This window comes from Ambystoma mexicanum, chromosome 9, assembly GCF_040938575.1.
Source record: "Ambystoma mexicanum isolate Mex_15411 chromosome 9, UKY_AmexF1_1, whole genome shotgun sequence".
NCBI classification, from domain to species: Eukaryota; Metazoa; Chordata; class Amphibia; order Caudata; family Ambystomatidae; genus Ambystoma; species Ambystoma mexicanum.
Window position 1 is genome coordinate 443,545,674 of NC_090931.1, and position 22,903 is coordinate 443,568,576.

Consider the following 22,903-nt stretch of genomic DNA (forward strand, 5'->3'; position numbering starts at 1 on the left):
AGTGACAAAACCAACAAAGCTATAGTATTATTGTTACAGTACAAAGCGATCAGTTCCGTACAACGGGGTTCGCTACAATGTTCCCTCTCTCCCCCTCCCCCCGCCGCCTCTCGCTCTTGAACCGTTCTAAAATGTCCCCCAGACCGTCGTTCTGCAAGGCTGCCCTTCCAGTGACTGCTTGCGAGAGAAGCTCCGCTCGTCCTACTTCTGTTTCCATTCGAGGGAGCTGTCCAGTATTTCAGCAACAGCAGCAGAGGCTGCAGAGGAGGAGCGGAGTGCAGGCTGCAGATTTCCATCTGACGGAACCCTGCATGTGTGAGCCGGGCCAGCACACTGGACAGCAGCCCCACAGCGTGTGCTTCATCCAGGGAGAGCAGCCTCCGCCAGAAGGTAAGGGGCATTCTGTACCCTATGAGCTGCGGTATGTAATTGTCGCTAGGCGCACGGGGGACTCCAAAGGGGCGTGCGCCAGACTCTGCACCCCTTTCCCTTGGCATGCACAAAGGAAAGGATGCTAGGCTCGAGGTCCGACGTTTGCGTCGTATGTACATTGCTGTATGTAAAGTGGCATGTCTACATGGAGATCGGTCTGTTGCTTTAACAGGGAGCTCTCTAGTGCCGTGTGTATTTCTATGTGCGTCCGATTGCACAAGTATGTGTGTGCAGGAGCTTACGCTGGCAAGGGATGAGTTTTGATGCCTCAGAAGGGAGGGTTCCAGTGCCCTGCTGGAAACGCAGAGAGCAGATGGCCCCGGAAAGGGGGAGGGGATGAGGATGAGAGAGAGAGAGGAAATAGGTGGAGGAGATTGCAGTGAGAATCGTGTGTGTCTGCGAGAGAGAGAGACACTCAGAGAGAGTAGAAAGGAGGAACTGAGAATGCAAGACACAGAGAAAGCGAGAAGCATCGAGTGACTGAGAAAGAGAGTGGAGGTCAGAGAACGAAAACTGAAGAGCAATGGTAAGAGAGCACACACAGGACGTGACAGGGAACGTGAGAACGAGAGAGCGCAAAGATGGGAGCAAAGGAGAGAGGGATAACGTGACAGCTGAGAGATGCACACAGATACAAATAGGTATGGACGCGAGACAGGGGAGGCCATGCGAGAGAGAGAAAGGAAGGGGCAGGGGGAGGGAAGGATAGCAAAGGAGAGACACCACAAGACATAGCAAGAGGGACTGTGCGAGCAGGCAACAGAAGAAGCGAGAGGGATGGGGTATAAAAGAGAACAAAAGGTTACAGAGGAGAGGTGCAGGGACAGGAGTGCGCCAAGAAGAAGTGGGGGACTGCGCGTGAGAAAAGGCAGCGCGAGTGGAGAGTTAGAAGGAGACAGAGTAAGGGAGGGGCGAGTGCAAGAGAAAAGTTAAGAGTAAAAGAGGAGGGAAAGACAATGAGCGAGTGTGAGGGGGACAGAAGAGAGGGGGCAGATCAGAGGGGGGATGCACGACACTGGGGAGTTATAACACAGGTGGCATTTGTGATTGAGAGTGACGTGTCTGTGCCAACTGTGTATGAGGGAGAGACAGGTGTGTCGTGTGTGTGAGAGGGGGTGTGTTTGGTGGGTGGCGGATGTGTGAGAGGGATGTGCCTTTGAGTAGAGAAGTCTGGCGAGTTCTTTAGTGGTAGGGTGGGCTGCGAGCGCGTGCCACAGGAAGCGTGACAGGGGGATGTAGTGGCAACGTCAGAGAGAGAAGGGAGGGGGGGCAGGGAGAAACACGCCGGAGCAGCATGCAGCGCCTACATTATTTAGGAGCTTTTTCAGTGAACAGAAGAGAGGCATTGTGCTGATCTCTCCTGAGAATGTAAACAAAATGGGTGACCATGGGCGCTCGCGTGTGCGGGCGGAGGAGTGTCATCGCCAGCCCTGCAGAACAATGAACTATTTTGGGCATTCGCCGGCCTTATCGTTCACCTGCTGCCTCTGCTCAGCCATTGTAAACCTGCTCACAGCTCCCTTCCAGGAAAAAAACGGAGTCTACGTTTGTCCCCCTCTTTAGAAAGTGTCCCCCTCCCTACCTTTAGGAAGCAGCCTGGCAATAGGTCACCGTTTAGCTCTTATGTAAACCTAAGATCTCTTCAAAGTGCAGTGGGGGATGGGAGGGAGGGAAGGAGAGACCACCGAGACGCAATCCGGCAACGGGAAAGGCATACAACGGGGAGGGAGAGATCAGGAGAGAGGTAATGGAAGAGAGGCAGGAGAAGAAAGAATGGGCTGGGAGATGAAATAACTGAACAGGCGAAAGAAAGAAGAAGCAAGAGAGGGAAGGACGGAGGTAACAAAAGAGGGGACGGGAGAACATTCAATGCTGTGTTATGTTCTGTTATCTAGACTTCTTCAGTGCGACAACGACCCAAGGGTATCTTGGTGCTATACATTTCCGGAAACCAAAATGAGGGAGGAAACACAATCAGAAAAAAGGGGGCTAAAAAGAAGCAGGAAAGCGGGCTAGCTAAAAGCGATACGTTTTAAGCGCTTTCCGAAAGGCCAAGTGATCGACAACGACACGCAGGAGAGGATACCACAAGGTTGGAGCAGCAGCCGAGAAAGCTATGGCGTTTTGTTTGTAACGCACTCGTGACACACTAATGCCGCTTCGAAGCGCTGAGAGGTACCAAAGATCTCGCTGTGTGTGGAATCCAAGGGTATCCCTAGATGTTTAAAATCTAGATACATGCCCCATTGCATGGGATTCGGGGGCATCCACACAGGCCTACTGTCTTCACATGGTCTCGGATGCACCCCTTCATGCATCTAGGTTGGGGCACCCCGCGGTGCATGGCTTTGGGCCAATGCCTTCCCTTTTAGAATACCTCCATGCAAATGTAGCCTGCGGGCAACTCTTCATGAGTAGATGACAGAAGAACAGTTCCAGGAGGAGAATGCGACGGCATGCACGATTGCACATAATCCTGGGATGCAACTCAATGCAAAGAAACGGGTGATCTCATACTTTGTGTGTTACATAAGCATAGGTACTTACTACACCCGGCCCCGGACATGGAGTCTGAAGATACCCCTCCATAAATCAAATGAGGGTGCATCATCCAAGCGTGGTCTCTGAACGCACCCCTACATGCATGCAATCTGGGGTTTCCCTACATTTATGCAATTTGCATACGTGCTCCCTGGAATGGAGTCTGGGCATGGAATCCTGGGCAGCCATGCATGATTGGTTATTTGCAGGGCTGCAGACTTTCCCCGGTATCTTTAGTCATGAGGCTTCCTTCCAAGCATGCACTCTGGGCAGTATAACCCAGAACATTAAATCAAGGGAAATACTTCCATGCGTGTCATTTGGGGCATCCCCACTGCATAAAAGCAAGAGGCATTTCTTCACGCATGTAACATTGAGGGATCCCTACATGTGCAGAACATGGGTCATTCAACCCTGCATGGAAACTAGGTGCATTCCTCCATGAATGCAATCTTTGTGAGGGACCACCATGAAACGTGGAATCTGGGGGGTGGGGGGAAACCTCTCTGCTATGCTAGGAGCTTGGAGTCCCTCCACAAATAACTCAATATTGTGGCATTCTTACGGGCAGAGACTCTGTGATCATAACCAGAAGACATCCTTTCTTTCATGGCATCTGGGGACACGCATTCATCAACTGGGGCACTGATGCATGCATGCAATGTGGTTGCATTGCTTCGTGCATATCATAATGGGACTTCTCTTCGTGACTGATTGGATTCTGGGTGAATTCCTCGTTGCATGGAATCTGGGGCATCCCACAGTTCACAAAAGCTGGTGGCATAACTACATGCATGGACCACATCGGCACCCTTCCATGCATGGAATCCTTTCATGCATGTGTGGCATGGGTCATATCTTTATGTACAGAATAGGGGCATACTTCTATATGTGGAACGTGTTGACTTCCGACCCTTGGTGCACGATAAGTGGAAGCGTCATTCCATGCATGGAATCTAGCTGCACCCATTCATGTGAAGTTGGAATGTATTGTCATCAATACACATATGCAGCTGTGTCTGTTTCACTTCACGCATGGACTGTGGGAGCCTCCTTTTGGTGATACTTTCACACAGTGAGGCAGATCCCCCCGCGCCCAGGCTGCATATCTCCATCTATGAGTGGAATCGTGGTGGCATCCATTCAAACATGGTATGTGGTGGTATCCTACCAGGCATGAAATGTGTTCCCTTCCATCCATAGACATATGTTTGCCACAATTGCTTAATGCATGGGATGTGGCAGGGATGGCTTCATTTCACGCAGGGAGGGAATCCGGCAGGTCCCGTTCATGTGAAGTTGGACTACGTGGTCCTCAATGCATGTATGTTTCCCTTCGTGAATGGGCTGTGGAGGGTCAGTAACCCTTACCATGGATGGGCTCTAATGATAATGGCACTGTCTCCTAGTTTCCATGGGTGCCATGGGAGTTGCTCTATGTTCATGGGTTTCAATGGGAGAGTCAGTAACCCTTAGTGTGGATGGGCTCCTCTGGTAATGTAGTTGTCGCCTTGTGTATATTGGTGCCATGAGTGTGGCTTCATTTGCATGGCTTTCAATGGAAGAGTCAGGAACCCTTAATGAGTTTCCCTTAATGAGTACCAACTCTGTTTGGGTGATATTGTATGCGAATATGTTCTATGTAAAACTATTTGGCGAAAGCGCTGAATAAATAGCCTATACTTATCATCATGGGGTTCTAATAGTAATCCGCTGTCTCCTAGTGTATATGAATGCTATTAGGGCTGTTGCTTCACTTACATGAATGCTGTTGCCAGCCAACGTGTTCCTTCCCTTCAATGGGGGCCAACAGGAGGAAGCCTCTTGCTTTGTTTCAATGGATGCCAATTGGTGCCCAGTTGCTATCCATGTCTGTTAATTCACTGGCGCTATTTAGAGGCCCATTTTGTTGTTCTTAACTTGGCTTGGTGCAAAAAGAAGATTTTCTTAGATTTAGTGGCTATTAGAGGGTGGCTTTTCCCCAAGGTTGAATAGTTGCTAATGGGTGCCACGTTGTTTCAGAGTTTGAATGAGAGCAAATGTAAGCCCGGTTTCTGAAATGAATGGATTTTAATGGGAGCTACGTTCTTAGTTTCAATGAGTGCAAAAGGGAACTGTGTTGTTTCTTAGCTTGAATGTATACTAATTGGTGCCACATTGTTTGTTAGTTTGAATGGATTTAAATTGGAGATTTATTTGTTAGTTTGCACTGGTGCTAGTGAGAGTCACGTTGTATCCCAATTTGGGCGAGTGTTAGTCACGTTGTATCTCAGTTTGCACGGTTGCTAGTGAGAGTCACTCTGTATCTCAGTTAGCACGGGTGCTATTGAGAGTCACGCTGTATCTCAGTTTGCACGGGTGCTAGTGAGAGTCACGCTGTATCTCAGTTAGCACGGGTGCTATTGAGAGTCACACTGTATCTCAGTTAGCACGGTTGCTAGTGAGAGTCACGTTGTAACTCAGTTTGGGCAGGTGCTAGTCACGTTGTATCTCAGTTTGCATGGGTGCTAGTGAGAGTCACGCTGTATCTCAGTTTGTACGGGTGCTAGTGAGAGTCACGTTGTATCTCAGTTTGCACGCTTGCTAGTGAGACTCACGCTGTATCTCAGTTTGCACAGGTGCTAGTGAGAGTCACGCCGTATCTCAGTTTGGACGGGTGCTAGTGAGTGTCACGTTGTATCTCAGTTTGCACGTGTGCTAGTGAGAGTCACACTGTATCTCAGTTAGCACGGTTGCTAGTGAGAGTCACGTTGTATCCCAATTTGGGCGAGTGTTAGTCACGTTGTATCTCAGTTTGCACGGTTGCTAGTGAGAGTCACTCTGTATCTCAGTTAGCACAGGTGCTATTGAGAGTCACGCTGTATCTCAGTTTGCACGGGTGCTAGTGAGAGTCACGCTGTATCTCAGTTAGCACGGGTGCTATTGAGAGTCACACTGTATCTCAGTTAGCACGGTTGCTAGTGAGAGTCACGTTGTAACTCAGTTTGGGCAGGTGCTAGTCACGTTGTATCTCAGTTTGCATGGGTGCTAGTGAGAGTCACGCTGTATCTCAGTTTGCACGGGTGCTAGTGAGAGTCACGTTGTATCTCAGTTTGCACGCTTGCTAGTGAGACTCACGCTGTATCTCAGTTTGCACAGGTGCTAGTGAGAGTCACGCCGTATCTCAGTTTGGACGGGTGCTAGTGAGGGTCACGTTGTATCTCAGTTTGCACGTGTGCTAGTGAGAGTCACAATGTATCTCAGTTTGCACGCGTGCTAGTGAGAGTCAGGTTGTATCCCAGTTTGCACAGGTGCTAGAGAGAGTCATGTTGTATCAGCATCAGGTAATAGTGTTGCCATGAAAAATGTCAGGTTGGCGACTTAAAGATTAAAATGCATTAATGATGCACCCCCCAGGCTATCAAGCACTTTCCCCAAATATTTTAGAACTGGAGGTAATAATATATAATTATACCCCACCTAGAATATTTGCGTAACATTTTTTGGTAACCAGGAAAAAGTCGCCAGAACCTGACTCTTTCACCTCGACATAATTACATGGATCAGTTGTATCTCAGTTCAGACGGGTGCTAGTGAGAGTCACGCTATATCTCAGTTTGCACGGTTGCTAGTGAGAGTCACGCTGTATCTCAGTAGCACGGGTGCTATTGAGAGTCATGCTGTATCTCAGTTTGCACGGGTGCTAGTGAGAGTCACGTTGTAACTCAGTTTGGGCAGGTGCTAGTCACATTGTATCTCAGTTTGCACGGGTGCTTGCGAGAGTCACGCTGTATCTCAGTTAGCACGGGTGCTAGTGAGAGTCACGTTGTAACTCAGTTTGGGCAGGTGCTAGTCACGTTGTATCTCAGTTTGCACGGGTGCTAGCGAGAGTCACGCTGTATCTCAGTTGGATGGGTGCTAGCGAGAGTCACATTGTATCTCAGTTTACCCGGGTGCTAGTCAGAGTCACGCTGTATCTCCGTTTGGACGGGTGCTAGCGAGAGTCACATTGTATCTCAGTTTGCCCGGGTGCTAGTCAGAGTCACGCTGTATCTCCGTTTGGATGGGTGCTAGTGAGCGTCACATTGTATCTCAGTTTGGAAGGGTGCTAGCGAGAGTCAGGTTGTATTGGTATCAGGTAATAATGTCATGAAAAAAGTTGTCAGGTTGGCGACTTAAAATAATAAATGCATTAATGATACACCCTCCAGGCAATCAAGCAGTTTCCACTAATTTTCTAGGACTGGAGGTAATAATATATAACTATACCCCTCCTAGAATATTTGGGGAAAGAATTTTGGTAGCCAGGAAAAAGTCACCAGACCCTGATGACTTTTTCACAGCGACATTATTACATGGATCCGTTGTATCTCAGTTTGGACGGGTGCTACTGAGAGTCACGTTGTATCTCAGTTTATAGCGGTGCTAATGAGGGTGACGTTGTATCTCAGTTTGGCTGGGTGCTAAGTTGATAAATGTTGCTTCTTAGGCTCAGTGTGTGCAACTGGTGAACACTGTGTCTTGTAGTTTGAATAAATGCAGATGGGAGCCATGTTCTTAGATTGGATGGGTGCTAACTTGAAAGCTGTTGCTTCTTAGCATGAATGAGTGCAATTGGGTGCAGCGCTCTATCCTATTTTCAATATGTACCAACGGGAGTCCAATTACTTAGTTGTAATGGGTGCAAATAGAAGGGCCTATATTTCTTAGACCACGACGGTTAAACATAGGTTATGTTAATTTCATGTTTTTACAGTGCTTCTTACCCCAGGCTTCTACATTTATGCAACTGTAAATAACAGGTTTTAGGTGAGAAAAACTGCTGGAGAAGAAGGGCCGAAATATGGGCAGTGATTGTGCCACCAGTTAAAACTGCAGGATTTGCGATGGCTGAGAAAGATATGCCTGGGTATTCTTCATATACCATAGAACCTGGGAGAAAGCATGGTCAGCCCAGACCCATGGTTTACAGACATGTGGAGAGCATTCATAGCTTAGCCCGGCATGACCGCATAGTCAACCAGGCCGGATTGAGCATGTCAGCTAGGCCTGACTGCATGACGTTGGCATACCTGCTTGGGTTAGGTAGGCCTGGCTCCATAGCGGAAGCAGGCATGTTGTGTCATCAAAACATGCTTAGTCAATTAGCCCCACTTCCTGTGCTTACTGTGTCTGACTGCATATTTCACCTAGACCTAATGAGCAGTTTTTTTTCCTGCTGACTGCACAGCTTATCGAGGCCTGACTGCACCACTATCCAGACATTTCCTGCAGGTTTAGCCTAAGCCGCACTGCTACATCTGCCTCGGCTTGGTTGAATACTGTATGTAGGCTTAATAAGTCATAATCCGGTATACCGTTCTTTTGCCGTGGGATTTTTCGTCGCGGGACTTTTCATCGCCGTTTTTTTATCGAAAGAAAAATCCACGTTTTTTTTTTTTTGGTGGGGGTTTAAAAATGAAATAAATATTTGTGGGTGAAAGGGAATAATGAAAAAAAATAAAAAAAAGGGGAGTTCTGGGAGTAGGGGGTAACTCCCCCACCAAAAAAACAAAAAAAAACCGAGGAGTTTTTTTCCATAAAAAAATGGCGATGAAAAGTCCTGCGACGAAAAATCCCGCGGCAAAATAACGTAGAACCCATAATCCAGCCTAACTGCAGGTTTTGCAAGGCCGGACTGCATAGGTAACCTTGGCCTGGCTGCACTGCATATCTACACCTAACTACACAACCTACCTCGTCTTGAATGGTAAACGGGACCCTGAATGCACAATTCACAGCTGCTACCCATCTCCCGACCCATCTCCCAACCCCCGACTGCCTTGGCAACCTAAACCTGGCAACACTGCTTTCTTAAGCCTGGCAAGGCATACTTAGGTGTAAGTGCACAGTTTAGGGAAGTTTAAGAAAGAAGATGTCTTAACAGGAAAGTTGTTTTGGGCTGAAACCCAACTTCTTTATGTGAGAAACTGTTCCAGGAGAGCAGGAGCAGGAGAGGGTCCAGGGACTTAGGTTATTGTCGAGCTTCCAAAAATGTCTCATCCAGGACAACGTCCCTGTTGAATCCAGTTCTGGTTGAGCGTTTTGAGCTCAGTAATGGAAATCTGCAGGATAATATTTAAGCAATATTACCCGAGCATGGGGGCAATACCAGACCCGGTAATGCCCCCCTTGCCAAGGGTAATATTGCTATTAGTACACCGGCATGTTGTACCAGGATACTAATAGTGTTTGTTTAAGTTGAGAAACAACGCGTTCACTGTTTCTCAAATAAAAAAAAAACACAAAAAAAGATGGCCACCATGGATCAGGGAGAAGGGAATTAAATGTGTCCCTTCTCCCTTTCCATGGTCGGCATTTCTAGATCTGTGACACGCCGTGACCACTAGTGGGGTGTGTGGGTGGGAGGAAGGGTAAGGGGACGCAGGGGAGTGCTCACTTACCTGGTATCCGGTGGGGGAAATGGAGGCTCGATCGGGAGCTTTACCATGTGGTAAAGCCCCCGTTCTGAGCCCCCTCATTGGTTGAGAGGCCAAAGCTATGCCCGGCATGTTACTGATTACTTTTATAACAGTGCTTAAAATCTGGAAGAGTCCAGCATGAAGCTCTGTATGAAAATGTTATATCATTACACAGGTGCTGGGGTTTGTGGAAGTCGACAGACATAATTTGTATGCAGTGATAGATTCAGAAGAACATTGGTCTAAACTGCAACATTTGTAAAAATGAATGGGGATTTTTAGAATAAACCACTACTCATTAAATGAATGCTCAAGTGAAGGGAATATGGAACGCCTTCTTCACAACCTGTAAGATACACCCACCGTACCCGGTATCCATCATGATGACCACTCGTTACAGGTCAACCCCCAGAGTCCCTCTTGGCATCCCTATTATATGTTCAGCACTAACTGTAAATGTTAACTATACCTTGCTGCTCTAAATGGCATGGTAGTAATAAGTGTTATGTTATTAAGACTATGCCACCCTGTAACCATTTTATGCATGCCGCTACCGCCTACCAATGTAAAGCACTCTCTGGCTTCCAGAAGCTAGGCTTGTGCTCAATACATTCCCATAATGAAATAAATTGATCAAACATGCTCATTTTCACGAACGGTAAATGGAGACCAGATTCCAGCTCAGCTGGTTTGACTGAGCGCCACCAGTGCTGCACTCCAGCTGCGCCTACTGCTCTAATGAGTGCAGTACTGGGGAGTTTGGCTCTCTATGAGGGTGAGTCTCTCTCTAGCTCTAGCTAGCGAGTTCTTTCCGGCCATCAGACGTCTCCCATTCTTATCTAAGGTTGAAGGCGTGGATGGCAGCCCCTAGGGTTTTGTTGCCAGCCTCTGTGACACTCAGTTCTCCTCAACTGGTCTGTGGCTGGTATCAATCGGACATCTAGCTCCACTAGCCTGGGAAGTGCATCAGGGGGAAATCTGCGGCAGCTCTGCTAATCATGTTTCATTTCACCGACAGACAACTTAAAGTCATCAGTGTGGTGCCCGCTCTGATATTTCTTAGAGTTCTCATTTCACGAAGAACACAGCAGCTCTAATCACAGAGTCTCCTCCAAAGATGGTATACATTTATGGGGGAGACAGCTGGCACGCATGCTGGAATGAGGCTACATGCTTGGTGCATCATCTAACCTCCCTGATCTGCCAACATGCACCTTTCTTTGGCCTGTTTGTACACCCTCATTTACAGGGCAACCAGATCCCAGGTGCAAGTCCCTTCTATGCAGAATGGTTTCGAAACCTTCCTGGGTTAGGAGTGACTTCCTCTATATACTTTCAGTCGATCTACTTCTAAAGGTGACCCATCCTTCGGGCCGCTATTATATCATGTTCTTGCAGGCCTCACCTGATGTTCTCATTTTGGATCGTGGTTTCCCTCCGGGCACGCAGGCTTTAATTGTCTACTGTTCCTGGAATTCTCCCTTTCAGTTCAGGTAGAAACGTGCAGGTGCACTTCTGAAATAAGCCTTCTGGCTTCTACAATGGCCACTCATGTGGAGCAGTGGGGTGGGGGGTGGTTCTATACTCAAGCAGAAACTGAAACAGGGCTCATTCCATGTGCAATGCGAAAGCATTTGTTGAGTGTGCACATGAAGCGCTTTGCTTCACCATTCACGCGTGGCCATAAGGCTGTGATTTTTTGGTGTTCAATTCTTCTCTTGGCTAGGAATTCTTCTAGGCCAGCACTTTGGAATGGAGAGTCGTTGTCCAAGCATACTGTCTTGGCGAATCCGTGGGTAGCAAACATTTTCTCCATCACTGGTATTACTTCTTGTAGGGCCAGTGAAGGGACAAACTCTACTTCAGGGTACCGGGGCCATTAGTCTATCATGACCAGGAAGTGTGAGTCTCTGTGTGGAGCCAAAGTCCATGTGGATGGTTTCCCACGGCTCTTCGCTTCGAGGCATGCACTGGATGGACAGTTCTCTGCTTTTTGGCGCAGCAGCTTGGCACCACTTGCAGGCACAAACAAATTCCTTGACTTTTTAAATTCAAGTGCCGTGACCTAGACCTTGAGCCTGAGGCCGCTCTTCGTTTTGGCAGTGCCTTGGTGTCTGTGATGAGCCAGGGCAATCACTCTGTCAGTTAGCTCTGTGGGGATTACAATGTGGGGCCCTCTCAGGAGAAGGCCATCACCTGGAAACGTTAGTTCACTTCGCAGTTTCCATAGTTGTTCCAGGGTATTTTTGCCTCTTGTGTTCTGGAACCCAGGTCCTCAAGAGCAGATTTCCACTGTCCTGACTCTATCGCATCGCACAGTATTTGGAAACATTGTCTTTCCTTGAGATTGCCTTGGGTTCGGCGACGTACATTGAGTTGGAGATTGAGATTTTTACTATTAGTCGTAGGTGTTCCTCAGTGCTGTGCTTGTCTCTTTGGGGTGGTGGGATAGGTAATCTGTGGCGTTGTTCTGTCCAGGCCTGTATTTGAGGTTGACGTTGTACTCTTGAAGTGCGAGCAACCATTTTTCAATACGTGGCGGGAGGTTGGCCGACCCACCCATCATTATGGGTAAAAGGGGTTTGTGGTCCGTGATACCTTCCCCGGTTTCCGATAGATATATACATGGAAATGGCGACATCCCCACAGTACGGTCAGAGTTTTGCACTCAATCCTAGAATACTTCTGCCCTGTTGGAGAGAGAGCTCGGCTGGCATAGGCCACGGTGCATGGAGAGCCATCTTTGTTGGTCTGGGTGAGGATGGCCCCAAGTCCAAAAGGGCTGGCATCAATGATGATGATCTCAGTGTTTTTTATGGGTAAAAAAACTCTAGGATGCATTCATCTGACAGTGCCTACTTGATGTTCTCGAATGAGTTTTGTTGCAGGGCTGTCCATCTCCACGCCATGGATTGCTTTGTGATGTTTCTCAGGATCGGGTGGACAGGTTTTCGATGAAGCGGCCACAATAGGTGGCCCTCTCTAGGAAACTCCAGACCTCTGAGACGGATTCTGGATTCTGGTTTCTGGATACAGTGCTCCTCAATGGCCCTCTTTACATATAGAATAAGTATGTAAACTTTATTTACATTAAACACATAATTTTTTCATTATGTTGACTACCCTTAATAGCGTTCACATTATTATGTATTAACATTATTATTCTGCAGTCTTCTTCTATACTACTTAATCAATGAAACACAAAACCTGAGTTACCAACATTGCCCTCACCTGTTGTACTTTAGCTTCACTCATTGAGTTGTTTCCTCATGAAATTCATGCTTTCGCCCATTGAGTTATTTCCTCATGAAATGCATGCTTTCATGTTATCAAAAGAGTTTAATTTCCGGGCCTTTTCAGAAAATGTCAATAAAATGATTGCGACAGTAAAATAGTCAGAGTGTTAGGGATAGTCCCAGAGATGTCAAGACACAAGTGTGGACCTGCACATTCTCCTAAATGGATCACTTTACCTGTGCAGCCCAGAGATGAATTAAGAATTGGAGGGGATGGGCAGGCTTCTAGGTACATCATGTCCTTGTGGTCTTTTGGCTTAAGGCAGGAGGCTGCAACCTGTAGCTCTCCAGATGTTTTGGTCTACGATTCCCATGATCCCTCACCATTGACTATCAGTGGCAGCTGGTGAATCTTTTAATTTGAGCGGCATCAATAATTGCCACAAATATCCGAGAACAGCTGAGCTTAACGAGCATAACGAGAGAGCCCAATCCAACCAAGAAGGGTTTGGGGTGGTTCTCCCCTCGAGAAAACCTTTTGAATAATGGGTTAAAATGGTGCATTGGACAGCACACTTTCTGTGAAAAAAAATGTATAAAAAGCCAGACAGTTGCCGTCGGTTTTGTAGGATAACTCATAAAAAGGTCCAGTAGGTGCAAGCCACCAAGAATGCACATGGGCATTTTCCAACACATTTTCATGATTCCTTTCCCCACAAAATATTCCAGTATAAAAATCAGTTTCATATTTGCTGTGGCCATACATGTCCATGATGGCTGCACCCATTTATGCCAGCATTCCCATATGAGAACATACTCATGTTCGCTTTGTGCATAATGCCAGCACTGATATTATAAGAAATTATTGTTCAACTGAAGGGCCATTGGTAACTTAATACATAGTATTGGAAAGATGCTTTAGTTGTGCAGATGTGTGTATTTATTGTTTTTTGTGAGCGTCTTTAGTATTGGAAAGATGCTTTTTTGTGCAGATGTGTGTATTTATTGTTGTTTTGTGAGCGTCTTGATACCCCCGGGCTTGTTTTCGTGCAATATACATAAATAAATAAATAAAGCATGCTGATGCTGGTTCTGCCAATATATGGCAGTATCCCCACGTAAATACATACTCCTGTTGAGTTTCCCATTCAAAACACAATGCCACAACATGCAAACATGTCTAATCTCACTGCACCAAAATGTCAGTCAAGCCACTTAACGACGGTTACCATGCTTCCTTTATCACAAATCAAGCATGATAATTGTTATTGTGTGGCTAGGCTGTTATACTGGTGCAGCCAGTCTAGCCATTTCTTAATGTGGCATGACATGTTTAATTGGGCCTCTATGATAAAGCAAACACCATACGTGTTATTACGTGACTAGATTAGCCTTTTGGTGTAGCCAGCCCAGCCACTTCTTAATGTGGCATGACATATTTTACTAGGCATCTGTCACAGATGCCTCGTAAAAAATGTCATGCTACAGTTAGGCCTTTCTAGTCTGGCTGCGCCAGTCTAGCCATGTAATAACACTTCTCATGCTTGTTTTTATCATAGATGCCCATTATAAAATATCTCCCTCCTTCCCCTTAACCGCCTCCACCCAAATCTGTGTCCTGGACTTGCACAAACCCAATACAAGTGCATGCACATTTACTAGCTCATTCACTAACTCATTGAAAACACATTCACGCAGATTTCAAACACTCATTCATTCAGCGTTCACTTGCTCATTCACAGGCACACCCATACTCCATACACTCGATCATTTACACATGCACCAAACCACCCATAATCATTCACTCACTCAACACACACGTACATGAACACATGAAAACATACACAACATATACTTACAAAATGTTACATATACCTTCAGCCCAGTAAGGATCCTGTTCCTGCTTCAATGCCACCTCCCGTGAAAATGGCACTCCGGCTCTGGTGCACAAGAACAGGAACCAGGAAGCACAGAGCACATGCACGCAGGACCCAGAGTGCCACGTTGTCAGCACCTTATTGAGTCTGGATATGCAGGCAGGTCCAGGAGCGCCCCCTCTCACATTTAGATGTGCAGTTTCCCAGCTGTATCTCCAATGGGCCAAGCACGTCTGGGGAAGCAAACTCCTCCCAGTCTTGCATGGTTCATTGCAAATGCACCTTGGGGATTATAAACTGTCAAAGGGAAACCATGTTTTCCTTTGGTAGTTTAACACATGGCTCCCTCATAATGGGTGAGGGTACTGGTGGGTCAGCATCCCATCACTCATTATGGACGAGCCACCCCTGTTGACTATGCTGGCTAGGGCTGATGGGAGTTGTAGTTCAAAACATCTGAAGAGAGAAAGGTTGTAGACCCCTAGATTAAGGGATCACAGAGTCACCAGTTCCAGAGAGCAACCCTCTACCGAGTGCTAATGGGCTTGCTTTCAATCCATCGTAGCCCAAGGCTCTCTATCCCAGGCTAGTACACTTTGGAAAGGGATGGAACCCATTCCAGAAATCAGTAGCCGTACAGTCATTATGGTGTTTTCGCCAGTTGATGAAATTACAGAGGCTTAATAATTTTGCAGCACTGGATTACGTGCTCCAATTGAACCAATTTCAGTGCAGAATTGTCAAGATGGTGTTATAAATAGCTTTATGTGTGAGTATATCTTACAGTGGAAACATGGCAACACTGGCAGCCAGTGAAGTGAGATAAATGCGTTCAGTGAGATCTGTATGTGCATTGAGATCAGTGAGTGAGGAGACAATGGGAGTACACTGCAAGTAGTGTGTGCAGTGGTATCCGTGGGTACAGTAAGATCATTGGGCGCAGTGTGATCAGTGGGCTTAGTGAGGTCATGAAATGTGATATGATTTGTTGCTGCAGCGCGACATGACGATGCAGTAACGTATGTGGGTGCAATGAGATCAGTAAGTATCGCTAGATCACTGCATTCAGTGAGATCAGTGAGAGCCGTGAGATTACTGGGCAGAGTGAGATCAGCGAATTCACTGAGATCAGTCAGTGAAATAAGATGAGTGTCCGTGCACTGAGATCAGAATGTCTAGAAGTGAGATGGGTGAATGTAGTGACATGAGTACGAGCGGAGAGGCCAGTAGGTGCACTGAGATTAGCGAGCAGAGTGAGATTAGTGGGTAAAGTCAGGTCAGTGAGTTGAGTGAGATTGGGGTTTTGAGATCAGTGAATGCAGTGTGATATGTGAGAGCAATGAAATCAGTGATTGTACTGTGTATGAATGGGTGCAGTGAAATCAGGGAGATCTGTGAAAGCAGTGAGCCAGTAATAATCAAGCTGCTCATTGGTTTATTAAATTCAGTGTTGTTACAATAAGAGGCAAGTTCTCTCAGACTTTACAGTAAAAAAAAAAAATAAAAAAAAATAAATAAAAAAATAAAAATAAATTCAGTGTTGTGCCTTCTCTACTCTTCCATCTATGTTTTGCTTCATAATGCTCCCAGCTTGCTGTATCTTAATCCTAAACTCCAGAAAAGCAGCCATTCGAATACCCATGACACTACTCACCTCATTGCCCATCACTCTATCTTTCTCCCGATGCACCGCTTCCTCCATCACACGGGTATTCACTCACTCCATCATGATACCCATGCCTCCTGCTTCCTGTATCAATACCTGTCTGTCAGTGCCTCTATCTATCACACTGTCGTGTGATGGATCAGTCACACTCCATTGGACCCTGTGATTATCTTTCCCTCTCCGCATCACACTATCCAACGCTCTGCCAATCCACTTTCTCGCTCTGCCCATTATTTTGTCCGCTTCCCCCAAAATTGCTCTATCCATTGCAACGTTGTATGCCACTTCATCTCTTCCTTCACCCCCCAGCTATCACTCTACCATCACTACATACCATTGAGTAGTTTGGCACACGGCTCTGTCACTCGTCCTGATAGCATGATAGCCGCAGCATGCCTGTATATCTACCCTCTCTCACCCCTGCCATTGTTTCATCCATCGATGCATACTTCGCTCTGGCCAATACTCTTTCAGTCTCTATCTATCACTCAGTCACTCAGTTTGATATTCTGGCCAACCCTCTATCCAGTGTTTTCATGACTCCATCCATGTTATCATTAATGGCTCCAGCTCTATGAGTGTCTGTTCATCACTCTGTTGCTCGTTTGTCAATCAGCCCTTTGTTGCCCTTATCGTTGTCCTTTAATTCCTTCATCTATCACCATAGTATCTTCTTATCACACAAACCATCACCGTATTCACCATGGATGGCATCCATCACTCCATCATCAATATCCGCCGCTATATCTGTGACTGTGTACCCTCATAAACGTCAGTAACTTTTTCCCATTCTAACACTGCAGCACTTCTCCAAGCACCCCCACCCAATCCATCGCTCAACTACCCTTTAATTCCCACACTACTGCACTGAGCTCACCTGCTCTTTCAGATATCACCATCACAGTTTTTACTCACTCTGTTCATTCGCCTGCCAATCAATCTGTCCATCGTGCCACTTTTCTCTCTGCCCATAACACTACCAAATGCACCGCTGCTGTTCTTTCAGTTCAGTGCCACTCATTATCCTTCACTATCACTCTCCTCATCCATAGCAATTGTGCTAGAACTCAGAATGCTGATTTGATTTCATCACTGTCCCCTGCTCTATCACGCTAACCATTGTGCGATCCACCCCACCCAAACCCTCCAATCAAAACTCCTTCTAAAACACTACTCAGTGTTAGTGGTCGATCCATCGTTCCATCAATCCAGCTCTCCACTGCACTTTCCAATACATTATCAACCCCCACCAACTATAATTCCCTTTCTATCACAATCTTCATTGCACTCTACCCACTCCATTACTCTGTCGACTGGTGTTTGCACCTCACTGCCATTGCACTATCCATCCAACTCCATCACTCCATTCCTAGCTACCCTCACACTGCTCACTGCACTATCAATAGCACTACATCCACAGCCTGTTCTATTGTTCTTTCCATTCCGCAATGCATCACACTATTCACACCACTCCCTTTTCTACCTGCTCACCCCCCAGGACTCCCTATCACTCTTTCCGTCAATGCAATACCACTAAAACATGCAATACCACAGCAAGAAAAATTTTACTTGCTGACTTCACACGTGCCCCTATCCTTCCTATGTAATAACACAAATCATATTGGCCTTGCCCCTTATGTGAGAAAAAATGCCATTCCTCAGAAAGGAAATGTCCTATCTGCCTGCACCATTGTGCTATAAAATCCCCACCCCAAACCATCCTCCATGTAATAACATTCATTAAGGTGGCTTTGCCCAAAGAATACCAGTAAAACATGGACGAAAAAGCCCATGCTCCAATGTCCTTGCCTGGGCCCCAGCTGTGCACACACATATTCATACCTTTTCACCCACTAGCCATTCACCCAGTGGTGGCTGGGGAATTTTTTAATTGGATGGGCTTAAACATTTTCCACAAATATGCCAGAGTAACCGAGTGAAGTGAGAGAACCAGAACCAACCCCTGACAAATAATTTCCAATAATGGGTTAATATTCACTCATGCACTCTGACTTCAGAAAATAATAATCTGACTTCAGAAATAAATTATTTCTTCCTGAAGTCAGAGTGCACAAATTTTGACTTCAGAACAATATTTCTTTCTAAAGATTGGCAGGGCCCCCAGAACATGGTACAGCAGGGTCCCCCACTCCTCGGGAGGTCTCGGGAATGCTTGGCGGGGTGTGGTTGGGGTTTACGTAGGAGAATTCATTTGTTTATTGTATGGCTGAGCTTCAGGTACTTGCTTGACATCCAGGCTTGGCTGAGAGACAGACAGTTCTTTTACTAATGCATATCATTCATGCAATTAATTTTTCGGTATACCTGTGTGTTTGTCATCTGTGCATTTGGGTTTGTGTGTTTGTCATCTGTGCATTTGTGTTTCTGTATGTCTGTGTTGGCAAGAAGTCCCTGAGAGGTTCCTCGTAGAGGTGGAAGAAGACAGGGACAGGCTGGGGCCTTATGGAACGTTTCTGGTTACTGCTAGGGGCTGGAATTTGTTGGGGTGCCTCAGGATGAGTTTGGTCTCTGCTGGTGAGGCAAGAGGTGATCCACTGCAGGACTGTTCTGTTGAAGCCCATGCATGTTGCAAAGATGTAGAGGAGCAAGCAGGAGCCCTCCTTGTCCATGGTGGATAGAGCATCATAAATAATGGTATAATGCTACAACACCACTGGCACTAGTCTGCCAGGATTTATAGGGGCCCAAAAAAGAGGCAGGCATGACCCTTTGGCATTGAAAATATTTCATGTGGTGGTTGCATTCCTACACTGAGGTGCTAGCCATTTTCTGTATATAAGGGGTGAGGGCACGGACCTGGTAGGTAGTCGCAAACCCAACAGTCTTGGTAATCACCTTCTAGGCCCACTTTGCTAAGGGGATTTGTGTCCGTCTGTGTGATCCCAGTTTGATAGTATCAGGCGCAGGACTAGGATGCCTGTGTGCCCCCCCCCCCCCACCCACCTTCTCGTAGGAGTGTGATGGTGTGGGCCAGTGGATGAGAGAAGGATGGACGATGAAGGGAGGGCTGATAAAAATCTCCTGAGTCCCCCTCCTCTCGCTAACTTACAAAGCCCCCCAACACCACCCCCCCCAAACACCCCGACCCTGCAAGTAGTATCCCGCAGATCATCAGTTCCATTTCCAGCACTGGGAGGGGGAGAGCAGAGATAGAGGGGCAGAAAGGTGGGGGCAGAGAGGAGGAGCGGACATGGGAGGAGGGGAAGAGGAAGCTGGAGAGAGGGAAAGCACAGAGGGAGGAGAGTGGGGCCTGCTGCTAGACACCCCTCCCCCCCACAACCTCCATGTGCCTGCAGGAGTGTAATGGCGTGTTCCAGCCGGTAGGGGTGACAGGGAGAGGGGGGAGCTGGGGGGTGAGAGGGAAAGTTATTGATGTGGAAGAATTGTGAGATCTCAGTGAGGCAGCGTCTCCAATTAGGAAGGAAATAGCTGTGGATGCCAACGATGCATAAGAAATGTGATGCATTCCAAGGCATACAAACACGAGGGGGGGCGTGGGGGTGGTGGGGGCACTGCCGGTTAAGGTTGCCAGGCCGATGCGAGCTCTGGAGCGATTATGGTTTCCCGAGTGGGCTAAAAAATGCAGCTCCAACCTGAACACTGGGAGTGGCCATGCTTTCAAAATCAATTCATTGGCGTGGCTGACCTTTGGCGACCACTTGAGCCTGCCAATGACAGATCCTGCATCTATAATTGCTTCCTCCTGAAGCACGCTCTGAGATGAACTGCAACCGGGGTCAGCGCGCATTTTATAATTGCTGAGTGCTGATTGGCTAGCGCAGGGCTTCCGCACTCTTCGGGTGACTAAGCACAGATTTGCTCTGAGTAGCACATTGATATCTTCCTATCCAAAGGAGGAATGCTTTGCGCAAGCGCAACATTGATTAGGAATGCACAGGTGCTAGACAGGGCACTGGGACCCACTGCAGATTTCATCACAACTGCATGACGCCTCTGCCCGTGCACAGCTGTGGGGGCTCCTCTACTTAACACTGGCTGCGCTTCTTAGTTCTCAAAGTGAAAGTGGCACTCATAGATTATAACATAAGAACATTATTAATCGGTGGTCAGAGTGAACGATGAGTGGTGGAACTAATAACCCCTTGAGTGAGCACACCCTTGCTCCCAGGTCCGTCACAAGTGGGGGGGCCAGAGGCACAAACCACTCCAGGCTTTGCTCTCCCCAAGCGCCTCGCAGCGGGCTCTATTGTCACCCCCTTGCCGACTGAGTGTATTCATTAACACTGACCCCTGAATATATTCAAGCTTTCGCGTTTCTTCTTCTTCTTGCTGATAGATTTTTATCCATCAGCGGTGATTTTTGGATACTGAGGCTTGAGCCTCATTACTCCATCTTCTCGGGTTGAGTGTGTAGTCGTGGGTTTGTATTCTTCTTGGTCTGTTTGGTCTTGTCACAGTAGGGCTGGTTTCACAGGGCCTTTGCAGTGATGGGCCGCGGGTAGCGGTCGAAGGGGTTTGCAGTGGTGGCAGTGAATCTTCTGATCAGGGGGTTCGGGTTCTGATCCAGTCCTTGGCAGAAGTTCTTACTCAGCTTCGCTAGATGTCCATCCAACATCTCGATGTCCAGGTCTCTGTGAAGGTCTACTATCCTTGTGCAGATTGGAGCTCCAGATGATATCCACAGGGCCTTGTTCTGGACTATCTGAAGACTCTTCTGGTGTCGCTCATGGCAGGTCATCCATGTTTTAGCACTTGTACATTGAAATGTAGCTGTTTACTTGCTGGTGCCATCATGCTAGGTTCCACTCCCTCCGCCATTAACACCCCTCATCACCCGCCAGAAGCGACATGATAGGGTGAAGGCTGGCTACCAAGGGAGCCTGACTGAGGCTACTTACTGTACTGTGTTATGCACTGTGAGATCAACTCTCTGCCACCTGGAATCTCTGCCGCCTCCATGGCCGACCTAGATGGCCTGCTGCCCGAGTGGTCTCTGGCCTTCTTCCTTTCAGTGACCCACCCCGAATGCCTTATCCAGGTTTCAGAGGAAGAGTGCCCAGGGGAGTTGTTTTGTAGGTATTTCTCACGTGGTTTATGGCCACCGGATGGATTGCGGGGCAGAAGAGGACAGTGGTGTAGCCAGGAGTTATATTGGGGTGGGGCTCACACACCCATATATGCCTATATATTATAGGGTGATGCTAGTTGCTTGATAGTTAAGGTGGAACCTATCATTCATAGGAAATGCATGAAAAATATGTCTAATAACTTTTTTGCTGTAGGGCGGATCAGCACCACATTGTACAAATGAGATTTCAGGCCCCCCAGAACTGGAAACCTTGGTTCAAATACGTATTACGGTTCAAAAGATATCAAGGGTCAAAAAAAGGTTGTGTTTTTCACTTTTCTATCCATTTTTCCATAGGGAAAATATCAAATGTTCGCTCTAGCGCACAACCAAAACTGCTGGACAGATTTGAGCCAAATCCTTTGTTGGTTTGGTGTAAATCCGGCAAGTCGTTTTTTTTATTTGGCACAGAGCCGGGTGCCTCTGTACCCATACAATTTGTTTTGTGTCCCATGATGCATTGCTGGAGCCAAGAATTATTTTTATTTCTGATAATCCGAATGCATCCCTCTTCCTCGTCCCAGTGCTGAATATTAATTTTACCTATATCCCCCACATCCTTTTTCGTCGTCCCAGTACACAATAGTAACCTTACCTTTACCCCACTTCTTTCTTACCCGTCACTGTTCCCCAATATGCCATCTCATTCTTCCTCATCACAGTCCCCACTACCGCCATGTCATTCTTCCTCTCCACAGTAGCCCACTACCACATCACTCTTCCTCGTCACATTGGCGTGCTACCATCACACTATTCTTCCTTGTCACAGTAGCCCACTACCAACAAATCACTATTCCTCATCACAGTCTCTCACTATTCCTCACCACAGCACCCCCACTAGCACACACCACTCTTCCTCGTCAAATTCACCCACTACCACCACATCATTTGTCCTCATCGCAGTACCCCACTATCACCAACTCACTCTTCCTTGTCACAGTAACCCACTACCACCAACTCAATCTTCTTCATCACAGTATCCCACTACCGCTACATTGCTCTTCCTCGTCAGTTTCCCAATACCACTAATTCACTATTCCTCTTCACAGCCCCCCATTACCACCATGTTACTCTTATTGTTCACAGTACTGCACAAGCGCCACATCTCTCTTCCTCATCAAAGTCCGCCACTACGACCATCTCAAAATTCCTTGTCACAGTCTCCCACTACCCTCATGTCACTCTCTGTCATCACAGTACCCCAATACCACCAACTCAGTCTCCCTCATCACAGTACACTACTACCACCAACTCACTCTTCCTCATCACAGTACACCACTTCCACCAATTCAATCTTCCCCAACACAGTACCCCATTTCTAAGGTGCCGATTTGATGCCACAAAACCCCAGGAATTCAGCAAGTGTTGGAAGCCATGCCATCTTGACTATAAGGCTCCCCTTACGCAGTCCCTAAGCACATTAATGACATCACTTAAGGCATCATCAATGATTTCATTGGGACATCAGATCACCCATTAAAGTAACAAAGTTGCAACATTTAAAAAGCGTGTTTCTACATATAAGGGTGTATTCAAGTGCAAATCTTGATTGGAGTTTGTATTTAAAAATACTGTCCATTTGATATGATATGATATGGCAT

General features: G+C 47.0%; 1 protein-coding gene across 3 annotated transcripts in view; it reads left to right on the forward strand.

The window, feature by feature from the left end:
• Positions 1-210: 210 nt before the first annotated feature.
• Positions 211-22,903, forward strand: part of SRRM3 (serine/arginine repetitive matrix 3) — a 672,576-nt gene continuing 649,883 nt past the window's right edge. The window contains exon 1 of one of the 3 annotated variants that reach the window (XM_069614948.1): positions 211-390. The gene's annotated coding sequence lies outside the window, so the exon portion shown is untranslated. Of the gene's footprint in view, positions 391-816; positions 959-22,903 lie in introns of those variants that run through there. The other 2 variants (XM_069614950.1, XM_069614949.1) reach the window with 2 other exon arrangements.